General features: G+C 43.6%; 1 long non-coding RNA gene across 1 annotated transcript; it reads left to right on the top strand.

Annotated features, from left to right (window-relative positions):
* Positions 1 to 6,790: 6,790 nt before the first annotated feature.
* Positions 6,791 to 9,365, top strand: LOC138439402 (uncharacterized). Its single transcript, XR_011256722.1, has 2 exons — positions 6,791 to 6,906; positions 8,887 to 9,365. It is a non-coding gene; the product is annotated as an uncharacterized lncRNA (long non-coding RNA).
* The last annotated feature ends 5,488 nt before the right edge of the window (positions 9,366 to 14,853 follow it).

Genomic DNA, 14,853 nt, shown 5'->3' with positions numbered 1-14,853 from the left:
ACATTCACCAAACAGCCTTCAGGTTGTGTCTCACCATTGCCTTCAGATTGCTTCTTCCTATGAGTACTTGCTAACGGAAAGCAGAGGGAATGATGACACTGGGTCATCATTAGAATATTTTGGGTAGTAATTTCTCACTAAAAGTGTGGTTGGTACATTTTGATCTTATATACACATGTTGTTTGAGTGAACTCCAGGAATTTGGCGATGGACAGGGAGGCCTGGCTTGCTGCAGTCCATGGGGTCTCAAAGAGTCGGATACGACTGAGTGACTGAACTGAACTGAAACACGTTGTGTTCTGGATGTGTGCCCATGAAGAGGTGGGTTAGTTCTCTCTGTGCTGACAAAGGTAAGTCATGAACCTTCAAGCTGAAGACCAGGCCCTGGACAGTGGGTATACACCAAGCTGATGTGTGCTAAGGAAACTCCTCCAGGAAAAACTGCTGGTGCTTCACCTTGACACAGCTGTGTGCCTGAGGTTTTTTTTTTTTTTTTTTTTTTAATGAAGCTTTTGAAAAACATTTTTTTTAAACCATTTTTCAGTGTACAGTTCAGTGGCATTAAGAACATTCACATTGAGAAAAGACAGTTTTCAGCAAACGGTGCTGGGAAAACTGGATAGCCACATGTATATCAGCGAAGTTAGAACACTCTCTCATACCATACACAAAAATAAACTCAAAATGCCTTAAAGATTAGACATGACATCATAAAACTCCTAGAAGAGAACATAGGCAAAACATTCTCTGATGCAAATCATAACAATGTTTTCTTAGGTCAATCTGCTGAAGGAATAGAAATAAAGGCAAAAATAGATGGGGGACTTCCCTGGTGGCTCAATGATAAAGAATCTGACTGCCAATGCAGGAGACACCAGTTCAATTCCTGATCCAGGAAGATCTCACATGCCATAGAGCAACTAAGCCCATGCGCCGCTCTTGAGCCTGTGCTCTAGATCGCGGGAGCCGCAACCACTCAGCCCAACGTGCCCTAGAGCCCAGGCTCTGCAACAAGAGAAGCCACGGCAACAAGAACCCTGCGCGCAGCAACTAGAGAGTAGCCCCTGCTCGCTGCAGCTAGAGGAAAACCTGTGCAGCAACAAGGACCCGGCATAGCCAAGAATAAATAAATAGAATTTAAAAATGAACAAATGGGACCTCTTCAAGCTGTTGCACAGCAAAGGAAACCATAAACAAAGTGAAAAGACAGCCTACAGACTGGGAGAAAATATTTGCAAATGATGCCTTAATTTCTAAAATACAGCTAATACAGCTCAATAACAAAAACAGCAACAACAAAAACAAACAACCCAAACAAAAAATGGGCAGAAACAGACTTACAGACATAGAAAACAAACTTAAGTTTACCAAAGGGGAAAGGGGAGAGGGATAAATTAGGAGCTTGGAATTAACATATGTGCAATACTGTATATAAAATATTAACATATAAATATCAATGGCCTACTATATAGCACAAGGGACTATATTCAATATCTTATAATAACCTATAATAGAAAAGAACCCAAAAAACAATACATATAATATATATATGTAACTGAATCACTATTATACACCAGAAACTAACACAACATTGTAAATCCACTATACTTCAATAAAATTAAAAAAATTTTATATTTACATTGTTGTGCAGAAGTCACCACCATCCATATTCAGAACTTTTCCATCATCCCAAACTGAAACTCTATACCCATTAGATAATATTCCCCATTCCTCTTCCTCACAGCACCTGGTAACCACTATTCTACTTTCTGTCTCTATAAATTTGACTATCCTGGTTACTTCATTTAAATGGAATAATACAATATTTGTCTTTCTGCGTCTGACGTATTTTGCTTAGTCTAATGTCTTCAAAGTTTATCCATGTTGTGGCACATGGTATATATCAGAATTTCATTCCTCTTTTAAGGATGACAATATTCCATCATATGTGTATGTCACATTTCATTTATCCATTCATCTATTGGTGGATATTTGGGTTGTTTTTGCCTTTGGTTCTTGTAAATAATGCTGCTGTGAATATGTATGCAAAAATACCTGTTGAAATCCCTGCTTTTAATTCTTTTGAGAATGAGAGAAAGCATTTTAAATCTCTGTAGCATAGCAGTCACATCTGATCTTTCCATAGTGTAAACTTTAGAGTTTACAGAGCGTGTCAACATGTTTATTTGATCCTTTGAGGTTGCTGAGTAAGGAGGTAGATGGGGCTGTCACTTTCACTTGCTGAAGGTAAAATGAGGCTCAGAGAGGTAAGAGGGGAAGGCTGGACTCAAATGCTTGCCTTCTAATCACAAGCCTAGGGCTCTTTTTACCACAGAGCAATCTCTCTGAGGACAGCACAGTGTCTACATTATTAACTATTGCGCCCCAGGTCCTAAGGCTGCTGCTGCTGCTGCTGCTAAGTTCCTTCAGTCGTGTCCGACTCTGTGCAACCCCATAGACGGCAACCCACCAGGCTCCCCACTCTCTGGGATTCTCCAGGCAAGAGTACTGGAGTGGGTTGCCATTTCCTTCTCCAATGCATGAAAGTGGAAAGTGAAAGTGAAGTCGCTCAGTCATGCCCAACTTCGCGACCCCATGGACTGCAGCCCACCAGGCTCCTCCGTCCTTGGGATTTTCTAGGCAAGAGTACTGGAGTGGGGTGCCATTGTCTTCTCCGAGGTCCTAAGGCAGGGCTGGTCATTTTAGCAAACATTTGTTGAATGAGTGCTCCTCCCCCTTGCCCCATCAGTCAACAGCAGGAGTGCTGAATGGACATTCAAGGGAACACATTTGTTAATGGTCCTTGGTTGAGGACATGAAAGGGTCTTGAAGACCGCCGTAAAGTCCCGTAGGAAGACTAGTTTTCTGACTGACTGAAGGAGACTCATGGGGTTGCAAAGAGTCGAACACAACTGAGCGACTGAACTGAACTGAACTGAACTGAAGGAGGCTCTCCTCAGAGGTGGGTGACAGCTGCACTCACTCCTTTGATTTCAGCAGGCTCCATACTCCTTATTTCTGTAGCAAGTGCCATATGTGATTACTCCAAGGAGAGCACCGCTCCTTGACATACTGACTTGCACCAGGAGATAACCTGAACTCACTGAGGAATGAGAGTTTGAACGAGCTTTCTCTTGCCCTGTAGTTCCCCGGAGAGAATTGCAGCTTCATCTTCCTTTGGTTGTCTGGCTAGGCATGACTCATAGGGAAAATGCAAGCTCAGGAGTTTGGTTAGCATTGCCTTCCTCTGGCTTGGAAGACCATGCACTGAATATTTGTTATGACGGAGGACACAGGAAAGGACCGTTGAAAGTGGGAGAGATGCTATGTCTTCAGAAGTATCTGGAGGCTTCTCCCTCACTCCCAGGCCTGTTTACCATCAGAATTACATACTCATTCAATCTGATAAGTTTGTTGTTGTTGAAAATGAACAAGGGGAATTCCCTGGTGGTCCAGTGGTTAGGACTCTGTGCTATCACTGCCAAGGGTGCAGGTTCAATCCCTGGTTGGGGGACTAAGATCACACCAGCCACACAACACAGCCAAAAAAGGAAAATAAATGAAACAAAGTGAAAATTAACGTCAGAAAAACTATTTCCTCAACAAAAGACATACTCAGCTCTGCCAAATGGTGGACTCATAAACAGTCGGTTTGCAAGAGCCTGGGAACACCCACAGTCAGATATATCTTTGTGAGAATTTTGCCTATCAACTCTGTTGAGGGCAGAGCCTGTTATTTCTCGACTCTTGAAAGGTCCATGACCTATGTCAAAGTGCTGGTTTCAGAGCCCTAATCATAGAACTTTAGTTAGGCTATGTATACAAACAGTGATTTACCCAAAGTAATATACATAGCCAGATAGAAGTTCTTTAGTTTTTCCTTTCCTTTTTTTCTTTTTTCTTTAGAGGCACAAGGGAACGGTGGCAGATTAAAACCAAAAGTCATATGAATACATACGTTTATAAAAATTGGGGTTAGGAGATGTGGATGAATAAGCACTTGGGCAGTGGGAACTGAATGAGGTCCTCCCATTGGACACCCCGCTTCCCCAACCCACTCCCCCCTGAAAAGTTCACAGGTATGTTGCTGAATTCACATATCCATGTTTCTTGAATTCCAGGAAATACTGGTATAGACAGTTTGTAATTCATTGCATAATTACTGGAATTCATTGGATAATTACCAACAGTCCATGCTGCTCTCCTCAACTGTGACTTGGCCTGAGTATTCTCCAAGTCTGAACTTTTAGAGATGAACCCAAATCAATAAAGAACTGAGTAATGGAGAGTTACTGTCAGGGAGCATTCCAGTTAAAGGATTAATGCTAACGTCCACATGTATCGATATTGGAGAGTCACATGTATATTTAAAGTGCTCTACCAGAGTGTAACACGTGCATTCTGCATTCGCAGTGTCTTATGCCTAATATTTAAAGTTATTCCCAAAGTAAGTCATTTGGCTCTCTAACAAGGACATTCTTTTATTTTACAACATGCAATATATTTGTAGCGACCTGTCATTTTTCTGAATTCAGTTCACCACCCTTGCAGGACGGAGAAGTACCGCCATAAATGTAACAGGGGTGCCAAGGGCAGCCTGTTCCTCCGCGGGTGCGTGTGAAGGAGGGGGTGGGGTGGGGAATGGCCTAAACAGTTTCAGACAGCCATTGCTGGTCTGCATCAGGCATCTCCATCTGGAGGGCAATGGTCAAGTGTTCGGTTAGAAATTGCGATCTGGGGGAATTCCATAGTGGTCCAGTGTTTGTTAGGACTCGGTGCTCTCATTGCTGAGGGCCCAGGTCCCGTCCCTGGTTGGGGAACAAAGATCCTGCAAGCTGTGCAAAAAAAAAAAGAAAGAAAGAAAGAAAAAGAACAGAAGCTGTGATTTCAGAGTGGTTCTAGGATCACCTTCTGATTATTAATGAAAGTGAGGTCCAGTTGCTTGCCATTCAAAAGCCAATACTCAACAGGCAAGGTTGGTGGAAAGGAAAATTTGCTTTATTTGAGGAGAGGGCAGATTTATGTTCAAAGGCTGACTCTCTCCTGACAACCAGCGGGCAAGAGCTTTCAAAGAGGGGTTTCAGGGGTACAGAGGCAGAAGGAGAGGGGCTACGTGCAGAAAGCACAGGGAGCTCTGACAGTCATCTTGATTGGTCATGTGGTCTGATCAGTATTATTTTGCTTAAGTATAGTGAATCTTCAGTTCTAGGGGGTTTGTTGTTCCCATTTCTTTGAGGCATTTCTCAGAATTGTGGCAGTTATGTCATGGGTACAGTCTGATCGTCATGTAGTTAACTTCTTCCACCTGGCAGGGCTTTCAGTATCTACAAGACAGCTCAGAAGATGCGGCTCAGAATATTATCTATAGCCCTTGAGGAGGAGGAACTAAAGGTCTTTGGCTTTGTCTAATGGCTAAACTCGGAGAAGGCAATGGTAACCCACTCCAGCACTCTTGCCTGGAAAATTCGATGGACGGAGGAGTCTGGTAGGCTATTACTATTTGGTCTTGTTTGTCTGTTTTCCTTTGCTTCTACATTTTCTCACTTCTCTATTCAATTTGTTCTTTGAAGTTTTCCCGCTGACAAAAGGCAGGTGAAGGACAGTGGGGAAAACCATGGAGTTCTGCTTCATTTCATGATGGGGAGAGAAAGACACCTAACATTTAGTGGGCAAGTGCTATGGGCTGCATTTAATCCTATAATAACTCCAGAATTTAGCTTTACTTTTCCCACCCTATTTTTAAGAAAACTGAGATCCAGGAGATTAAAAAACTTGGCCAAAATCACATAGTAAGTAGATGGAAGGACTAAAACTTGACATCCCAGCCACTGCTTAATGGAAGGACACTGTGCGTTATGGTCAGTTACTTTTGTTTTGCCAAGCGGCAGCTGGCATCAGAAAACTCATTTCCCAGACAAGGAAACAGAAGGTGGATATAAACTCATGTTGGTGATCCTGAAAGGTGTGGGCATGGAGGAAAGGTGATGGCAGCAACACCCTATGTTCAAGGTAGGTTTTGTGACATCCATGGAAGTTATATCAAGCCATGGATGTTGAACCATCAGCAAAGGATAGCTAGAGCAGAGGAAAATTTTTTCCTTGTCCATGGCAAGTACTCATAAGAGAGGGTTCAAATAAATATTGTTCACTCACCAACCGTTTTTTTTTTTAAATTTTTAATTGGAGGATAATTGTTTTACAATGTTGTGTTGCTTTCTGCCATGTGAACGTGTTAGTTGCTCAGTTGTGTCCAGTTCTTTGCGACCCCATGGAATGTAGCCCACCAGGCTCTTCTGTTCATGGAATTCTCCCAGCAAGAATACTGGAGTGGGTAGCCATTTCCATCTCCAAGGGATCTTCCCTACCCAGGGATCAAACCCAGGTCTCCTGCATTGCAGGCAGATGCTTTACTGCCTGAGCTGCCAGGGAAGCCCATACAGCAAGGTGAATCAGCTGTAAGTATACCTATATCCACTCCCCAATTGAACCTCCTTCCCAGCTCCCTCCCATCCCATCCCTTCACTGAGTATTTCTTGAATGCCTGCTACATATTAGACACTGACATACATCCTGCCCCAAATGAGCTTATATTCTAAGGGAGAGATGCTGAATGAGTGGCAAGTAAAATGTGCTTTAACAGATGGTGATAGGCTGAATGGAGAGAAGTTAAACAGAATGGGCTTATGTGAGCTGGCCAAGGAAGGCTTTACTGATCAAGTGATACTGAGCCAGATCTGGGGGAACTGAAGGAGTAGGCCTTGTGACTGTCTGAGAAAATTCTATTTCAACCAGAAGGAACTTGATTTGAGAGACAGCAAGGGGCTGGCATGCTGAGCAGAGCAAGAGAGGGAAGGCAGAGTCAGAGAAGGAACGGGAGCCGGAGAGTGTAAGAATCTTCAGGCCATTGTAAGATTATTGGATTTTATTCTGGGTGATTTGCAAAGTCATTTGAAGGCTTTGAGCAGAGAAATGATATGACTTGCATCTATTTGAAAAGCATCACTCTGGCTGATGTGTTGAACTGATATGGGAGCAACGGCAGAGGCGGGAAGACCAGCCAACAGGCTGGTACAGGTGGTGGTTTGGAGCAGGGAGGTGGTAGTGGAGATGGTAAGTGGTCGGAGTCTGGATAGAGTGTGAAAGCAGAGTCAACTGGATTTGCTGATGGGTTTGAAAGTGGCAACAAGGAGGACCAAGTTTTCGTCCTGACCAAAGGACATGCAAGGAGGAGGAGGGAGGAGGAGGTGATGAGTGTATGTGTCATGCTGGAGTGGGCAGGTGGACCAGGAACCAGGAATTTGTTTCTGAAAATTCTGAATTTGAGATGCCTGTTAGACATCCAAATAGAGATCTCTCTGGAATCTGGAGTGGGTCTGCACTAAAGACATAAATTTGGGGCTTGTTAGCAAATAGATGGTGTTTACAACTATGAGATTGGATGAGACCAAAGGGGTATAGTTTAGAGAGAGAACAGGCCCAAAGACTGGGCACTGAGGCACTGTAATTTTTAGAGGTTGAAAAAAATGGGGAGAAGCCAGCCAGAGACTAAGGAGGAGAAGTGTTCTGGGAACCAAGTGAAGAAAGTTGCTGAGAGCTCAAATAAGATGAGAATGACCCTTGCATTTAACAGCACAGAGGTCAGGGGTGAGGAGAGCAGTGTGGTGACAGGGCGGGGCCGAGCCTGATTGAAGCGGGTTCAGGAGAGGATGCCTGCTATAGGCCATGCAGGGTGCAGATGCAGACAGCTCAGCTCGTTAGAAGAATCATCTTGCAAACGGGAGCAGAGAAATGGGACGGGACCTGAAACCTGAGGGCAAGAAGCAGTTTTTGTTTGTTTTTTCTTTAAGAAAAGAGAAATTGTTGCAGTGTGTATGCTGATGGGAGTTGGGAAGAAGAGGAGGAGTGACCTTGAGTAAGGGAGGGACCTGGTTTGGTGCACAGGTGGAGGGACACCCTCCATTGGAGCAGGAAGGTCCATTCAAAGAAATGAGAGCGACCAGAGCTTGGGGGCAGGGGGTGGGGGCGGGGAGGTTCCAGGCAGGCATGCTAGTGGGTTAGAGGTGGGAGGAGTAAGAACAAGATTCAGGGTCAGCAGCTGAGGGCAGGATGCTGGCAGAAGTGCTGAATGTTTGAGAAGAGAGAAAAAAGTGCACAGTCGTCACTCAGCAACGAAGGGAGTAAAGGGATCAGGGTGATGGAGTTGGATTGCGGGGAAACACCAAAGGTCCATTTGAAGTTGGTGGCTGTAAATATAAAGTGAGTGAAATTCATGAAATTTAAGGTAAATCAAAATTTAACAACACAAAGCAAATTTAACATAGAGTGATTTAAAGTCTTAGGGTTCCTTTTAAATCCAGTCTTACCCAAGCTTACTCTCTGCTAGTTCCGGGCTCAGAGCCAGCCTTCTGCCTGGTCGGCCTCCTTCTTTTACTCTGAGTGCCTTGAGTCTGCAAATTTTGTTCATGCAGTTCCCGCTGCGTTTCCTATACCTAAGTGGCACATCCTCTGGGAGCTCTGACAGCCCTGGCTCTCCTTTCTCTGCATTTTCATTAGGTTCTGGGCTTCAGCATTCACTGATTGCTTTCTGATTATTCTACCTGGGAGAGCTTTGTTTTCTGCATAGATTAAATGTGCTCGAGGTCAAGGGCAACTCTTCTCCTAGCACTGGGCATCTAGGAATATTTGATAAAGTGATCAAGGTTTAAGAAAGAAGGCAAGGCTGGTTGCTGAGCCCCAGGCAGGGCCCCTGAGTCCCATCAGGTGGACACAATAACATTCAGCTCCAGAACCCTATAGTACACCTTCGTAAATGCTGATTGGCAATTGTTTAAAAAGGCATCCACATCACAATGGCGTATCATTCTCTTTGGCTTCCCTCTTTCACAGCTCTTCAAGTGCCTGCCTGTGGATTTAAGTGGAATTAGAGGAGCTGCGGGAAGATCCCCTAAGAGAAGAGAAGAAGATCCCCTAAGAAGAAGAGAATGGCAACCCACGCCAGTATTCTTGCCTGGAGAATTTCGTGGACAGAGGAGCCTGGCAGGCCGCCATCCAGAGGGTCTCAAAGAGTCAGACACTACTGAAGCCACTTAGCATGCACGTAGAGGAGCTACAGGGGAGGCAGGGGGTGTTTGTGTTTCCTCCCTGACAGTCATCAGTGAACCAGAGATTGCAGCTTCTGAAGCTTGCAGAGAGGTGACCTGTATGAAGGCCTCTCCACCTCCTGGGGCAGGGAGCATCCAGCGGAGCACTGTGCAGTTATTAGAGGGATAATGGGATTCATTGCAGCAAGGACTGCTTGGCTGGGGCAGAGCTTATTTTAATTCTCAGTGTTAATAAACTTGTGGCTATTGCTTTTTTCACACCAATGTGCCTCACACCTCATTTCGTCTGCCCATTAGGCAATTACCAACAGCGCTCCTGTTCCCAGCATCTCTTAAACATGGAGCAATTATGCTTACTTGGTGAATGATGATGAAACTTGGAGGAGGCAAGTGCACTGGCATAGAACTTTCCTCCCAACTTCATCAGGTGTGCAGCGGGCACATCCCTTCAGTGACAAACAGGGCTGTGGTTACAACCTTCATAATCACAGAGAGGGGGGACCATCCCCTCCTGGAATCCCAATGTGGCTCCACTAGTGCACCACCTGGGCCAGCCCCTGCTGACCTCAGACCCCCCCCGCGCTGGGCAGTGAAAACAGCCCACCCAGCTTGGGAAATGAGCATCTAATGCTGTTCATTCATCTTGAAATAGGAAGTTTTCGATAGGTCTTAAGTGTGTATTAATGCATCAAGAGTAATGATCCCTTTATTTACAAAGTTGTTTAATTCCTCCCTTTTGGATCTGAGTGGATTTTCCCTTTACCAGGTTACTCTGTGATTTTTCACAGCAGCTTAAACAACCCTTTTTTACCCCCTGCCTGGTCCTTCCAGTGATACCTACATGAAGCCAGCCTGACTTCTGACTCTATTTGCAAAATCTTCTTGGTTGTGAAGAGGGTTTTATAAGCACAGGGATTGGGATGGGGAGACATGACATAGGTCTGTCTCACCCGGAGAGAAGTGCCCTTGCCCTCGACCAGCTTTGTGGCATCCCCGCCTCCGCCCCCGCCCCCAACAGTCTTCCCTTGAACTGGTTACGTCCCAGTGTGGTCCCACTTGCCTCCAATGTGCCCAAGCCCCGGCTTCCCACAAGGCAAATTTCGGGAATCTTCAATGAAGATAAGGCCATGCATAGAAGTCCTGTCAGAACAGGACTCTCTTTGTGGCAACAGTGACATCCCTTTAGTGAGTTGCAACTCATTACCTTTTTAAAGAGATGAAAAAGAATAAAATAGAACAGAAAATATCAGACTGCTAAGCATTGTTTCAGTAAGGTGTGGGTTTGCTTGTTCATTCAAGAAATAGTTATTAAATGGCTATTCCTCAGCAGGCAGAGTTGGTGGATCTGAAATCTAGGAGCTGGTTTTAGTTCTGTGTTTTTATCTGTGTCTACTTGCAGCTCTCTGTGTGTACTGGATCGCAATATAAAATGTATCTCTTATGCTAAAGCTAAAACTCCAGTACTTTGGCCACCTCATGCGAAGAGTTGACTCATTGGAAAAGACTTTGATGCTGGGAGGGACTGGGGTCAGGAGAAGAAGGGGACGACAGAGGATGATATGGCTGGATGGCATCTCTGACCTGATGAACGCGAGTCTGAGTGAACTCCGGGAGTTGGTGATGGACAGGGAGGCTTGGCGTGCTGTGATTCATGGGGTCGCAAAGAGTCGGACATGACTGAGCTACTGAACTGAACTGAACCATAAATTGGTGTAGAAAATCTTGGTGAATCCCTGATGAAGTTCCCAGCATCCATGCAGCCCTGAACTACTTCTGGCTCCAAGATTCTCCCCTAGCTAACCCAAGCCTTGGATCCAGAATGTAGTGCTCTTGGTTGCCAAGTGCTTACCTGGCAGGATTCAATGTGTGCTTTTAAGCTTTTTTTCTGCCCTGCTCCCTGGAAGGGGGAGCTGGCATTTTGAAGTACGTGGCTCAGAGAGAAGGTGTCAATGACTTAGGTGGCAGAGATTCAGGCACCACTCATACAGAGACTTAGGCACCAGCAAATGATGCTGAGCTTGAATACTTTCAATCAGAAAAGTCTCTGGGTAAAACACTTTCACAGAAGACTCACAAGAGCCCAGAGTCAGTGAGGTCCCTGTGGGGTAAGCTGGCCAGAATTTCTAAAAGCAACATTTTGTGAAGACTGTTTTCACCTTTGGATAGTTTCAGAGGTTCTCTGTGCAATTTGCTACAGCCACAGATAGAAAAGCTATTAATTTAAAGAAACTTTTATTTTTCTGATTGCAAAAATTGATTTTGTGTGTGTTGGTGGGGGCTTTGCAAGAGAGCATCTCCATGCTCCTAAGCTGCATTTTCAGCAACGTGTCTCAAATTATCTTGGGAATTTCTGCCATTCCAAGTGGGCTTGCCATCAGGACTGAGTCTGTCATGGTAGTGGAGCTTGCATCTGAGATAACACTGGGGCAAGATGGGGTGTGAGGATGGGATGTGAGACCTGGCCTTACATTCAAAGAGGGCGTCAGCCTAGACTTTCGATGAGGCTATGGGTAGAATCACAGATGGTTTTCACAAAACTTTAGGACAAAACTACTGATATAGCTTTATAAATTAATATCTTCAGACAAATCATGTCAATATATTATGGACAGCACTGTGACATTACACTGTATTTTTTGATGTTGCCAACCTGAACTCTTTGAATATCTACAGATTTTTTGTGACTTTGGTTTTGTAATAGATTGGAACCTCTGAGGTGTTGGTTTAGTCAGTTTGAGAAGATTGATTTAGGGCATGCCTGAATGTCAATCCCATGGGAAGGCTAAGTGGAGGCTGTTCTGGAAAAGTCATTTCATGCCACCCTCTTCATTAGCTAAAGTAAAAGTAGACTCTAATCCCTCTAATCCTGTTTAAGAGCACTTTGGACAATTCCAGGGCAATGCTGTTACAGATGTTAGGCATTGTGTCCCCAAATGGCATTTCCACATAATATATGACAATGACCCAGGAAGAATGAAGCAGGGAGGGGGTCTCAGGTCAAATGCCTACCCAGCACTGCAGCTCTGCAAAGTTCAGGAATTCTCTTCCCTTTTAGTTTATTTTTTTTAAAGAGGTCTTCTCTTGCTTTCCCTGCCCCAGTAGCGAAAGTCTTGTATTCAGAAAACTTGGAAGACCAAAAACACAAAGAGCCAAAGGAAAATAATCGCCTATAATCCTTCCTGTTTCTCTCAGTCCCTCTACCCAGCCAAGCAATGCGGCTGTTATGGCAGCGTGATACATGTCCTTCCAGGCGGTTTTCTTTACCATTATAGAGACATGTAGAGCGTAAGGGGACACTTACACTGGGACTTCAGTCCCTAAAGAAACATTAGGCCGAGTACTTCCACCTTCCCCTCTGCTGCCTCACTTACTCCCCTATACTCGTGGGGAGATGACTTATTGGAATGGGGAAGAGATTAGGGAAATTATTTAAGCATTCCCCTTCCACTCTGAGATTCAAGGATTTCATGTCAACTCATCCTCAACGTCTCTAATGGCTTTTAGCCGAGCAGCTCCCTTGGTTGGTGAGCACTGAGAAATACGTGGGGAAGGTTCTTGGTTGACACCCTGTTTGGGAGATAGTGTGGTGTCTAATGGGCAGGGCTTGGATGCTCACCACCTGTAGCCTGGGATTGAGAAGCTCTTCCCAGGGATAAGCTTACAGGGCTTCCCCTTCCTTGCAGGAGGAACTTAGTTCTGAGTGGGTCAGGAGGGTTCACAGAGGAAAAGAGTAGAAAGCCCACTTTGCCTTAGCTCTAAGCTACATTTTCCCAACCAGAACTCTTTGTAACAAAACTCGTATTTTGTTCTTTGACTCTTTAGTCCATTTCTCAATTGGTTTCTAACTCTGAGAGAAAGAGAGAAGTGTGATTAATATCAAACTCCAACATAGACTTTTACAAAACATAGCACCATGAAACTATGCATGTTGTTTTGTGCTTTGCTTTCCCCCCCCATAGAAATAGATTATAAACATTTTTTCATGACAATAAATATTTTGTCTGTGGCATGATTTTTAATGGCTGTATTACATTCCAACACAGAGATATGCCATACTTTACCTAATCAATTATCTTCTTTTAGACATTTAGACTGTTTCCATGTATGTGTATGAATAATGCTACAGTAAATGCCTGGAGACTTTATATCTTAGCACACACTTCTGATTCTTTTTGATAAAAATCTTAGAATTGGAATAAAGATATAGGCATAACATTTTCTAGACGTTTTATTTTCAAAAGCAGCTTTATTAAGATATAACTGGCACACAGTAAACTGTATATACTTAAAGTGTTCATTTTGAAAAATTTGACATATCTATACACACCCATGGAACCATCATCACAATTCATGGTAGTGACTGTATCCATCACCTCAAAAGTTTCTGTACCCTTTGTAAGCCCTCACTCATGCCCTCCTCACCCTTTCCCCAGGAAACCACTGATCTGATCTTTATCACTATGGCCTGGATTTTCTAGAGTTTTATATAAATAGAATTGTACTGTATGTATACTTTGTGTTCAGCAAACTTACTTTGAGATTCATCTATGCCACTGAGTGTATCAACAGTTCATTCTTTCTTATTGCTAAGTAGTATCCCATCCTACGGATAAAGCATGACTTATTTATCCATTCACCTGTGGTTGGATATTTGGGTTGTTTCCAGTTTGCAGCTACAGGCATACCCTGGAGATACTGCAGTTCGGTTCCAGATCACTGCAATAAAGTGAATATCGGGATAAAGCAAGTCAAAGAAATTTTGTTTGTCTCTCAATGCATATAAAAATTATGTTTACACTTTTCCAGAGTCTATTAAATATGCAGTAATATTATTGTCTTAAAATATAGCACTTAAAATACTGTCTTAAGAAAACAATGTGCATATCTTAATTAAAAAATACCTACCGCTGGGTCTTCCCTGGTGGTTCTGTGGTCAGTACTGCACTCCCAAAGCAGGGGGCACGGTCCCTGGTCAGGGAACTAAGGTCCTGCATGATAAAAAAACAAAAAACCAACAAAACCCCCAAACTTTATTGCTAAAAAGTGCTATCATCTGAGACTTCAGCAAATCATGAATCTTTTTACAAATAGTAACATCAGAGATCACTACGCATGCTAAGTTGCTTCAGTTGTGTCTAACTCTTTGCGACTCTCTGAGCTGTAGCCTGCCAAGCTCCTCTGTCCATGGGATTCTCCAAGCAAGAATCCTGGAGTGAGTTGCCGTGCCCTGCTCCAAGTGATCTTCCCAACCCAGGGACTGAACCCGTTTTTCTTACATCTCCTGCCTTGACAGGTGGGTTCTTTACCACTAGCACCACCTGGAAGTCACAGATCACTATAACAAATACAATAATAAAGAAAAAGTTTGAAATATTGTCAAAATTACCAAAATGTGAGACACGGAGTCAGCAAACACTGCTGGGAAAGTGGCACTAATAGACTTGTTTGATGCAGCGTTTTCACAAGCCTTCAGTTTGTAAAAGATGTAATATCTGCATAGTGCAATAAAGCAAAGCACAATAAAATGGGCTTTGCCTATATTACAAATAAAAATATGGGGAGCATTTGTGCCCAAGACTCATTTCTCTTAGGTAAATACCTAGAAGTGCATTGGCTTGGTCATATGGTGGGAATATGTTTAACTTTTTAAAAAGACTGCTAAACTGTTTGATAAAGTAGTAGTACCCTATTAAGGCTTTTTGATATTTAGTTTAAAATAATGCAAATGAATTTGAATTAGTTTTAATTGCCC

The sequence above is a fragment of the Ovis canadensis genome, chromosome 4 (genome assembly GCF_042477335.2).
Source record: "Ovis canadensis isolate MfBH-ARS-UI-01 breed Bighorn chromosome 4, ARS-UI_OviCan_v2, whole genome shotgun sequence".
In the NCBI taxonomy this organism is placed as follows: Eukaryota; Metazoa; Chordata; class Mammalia; order Artiodactyla; family Bovidae; genus Ovis; species Ovis canadensis.
This window is presented reverse-complemented; position numbering and strand designations above follow the sequence as displayed.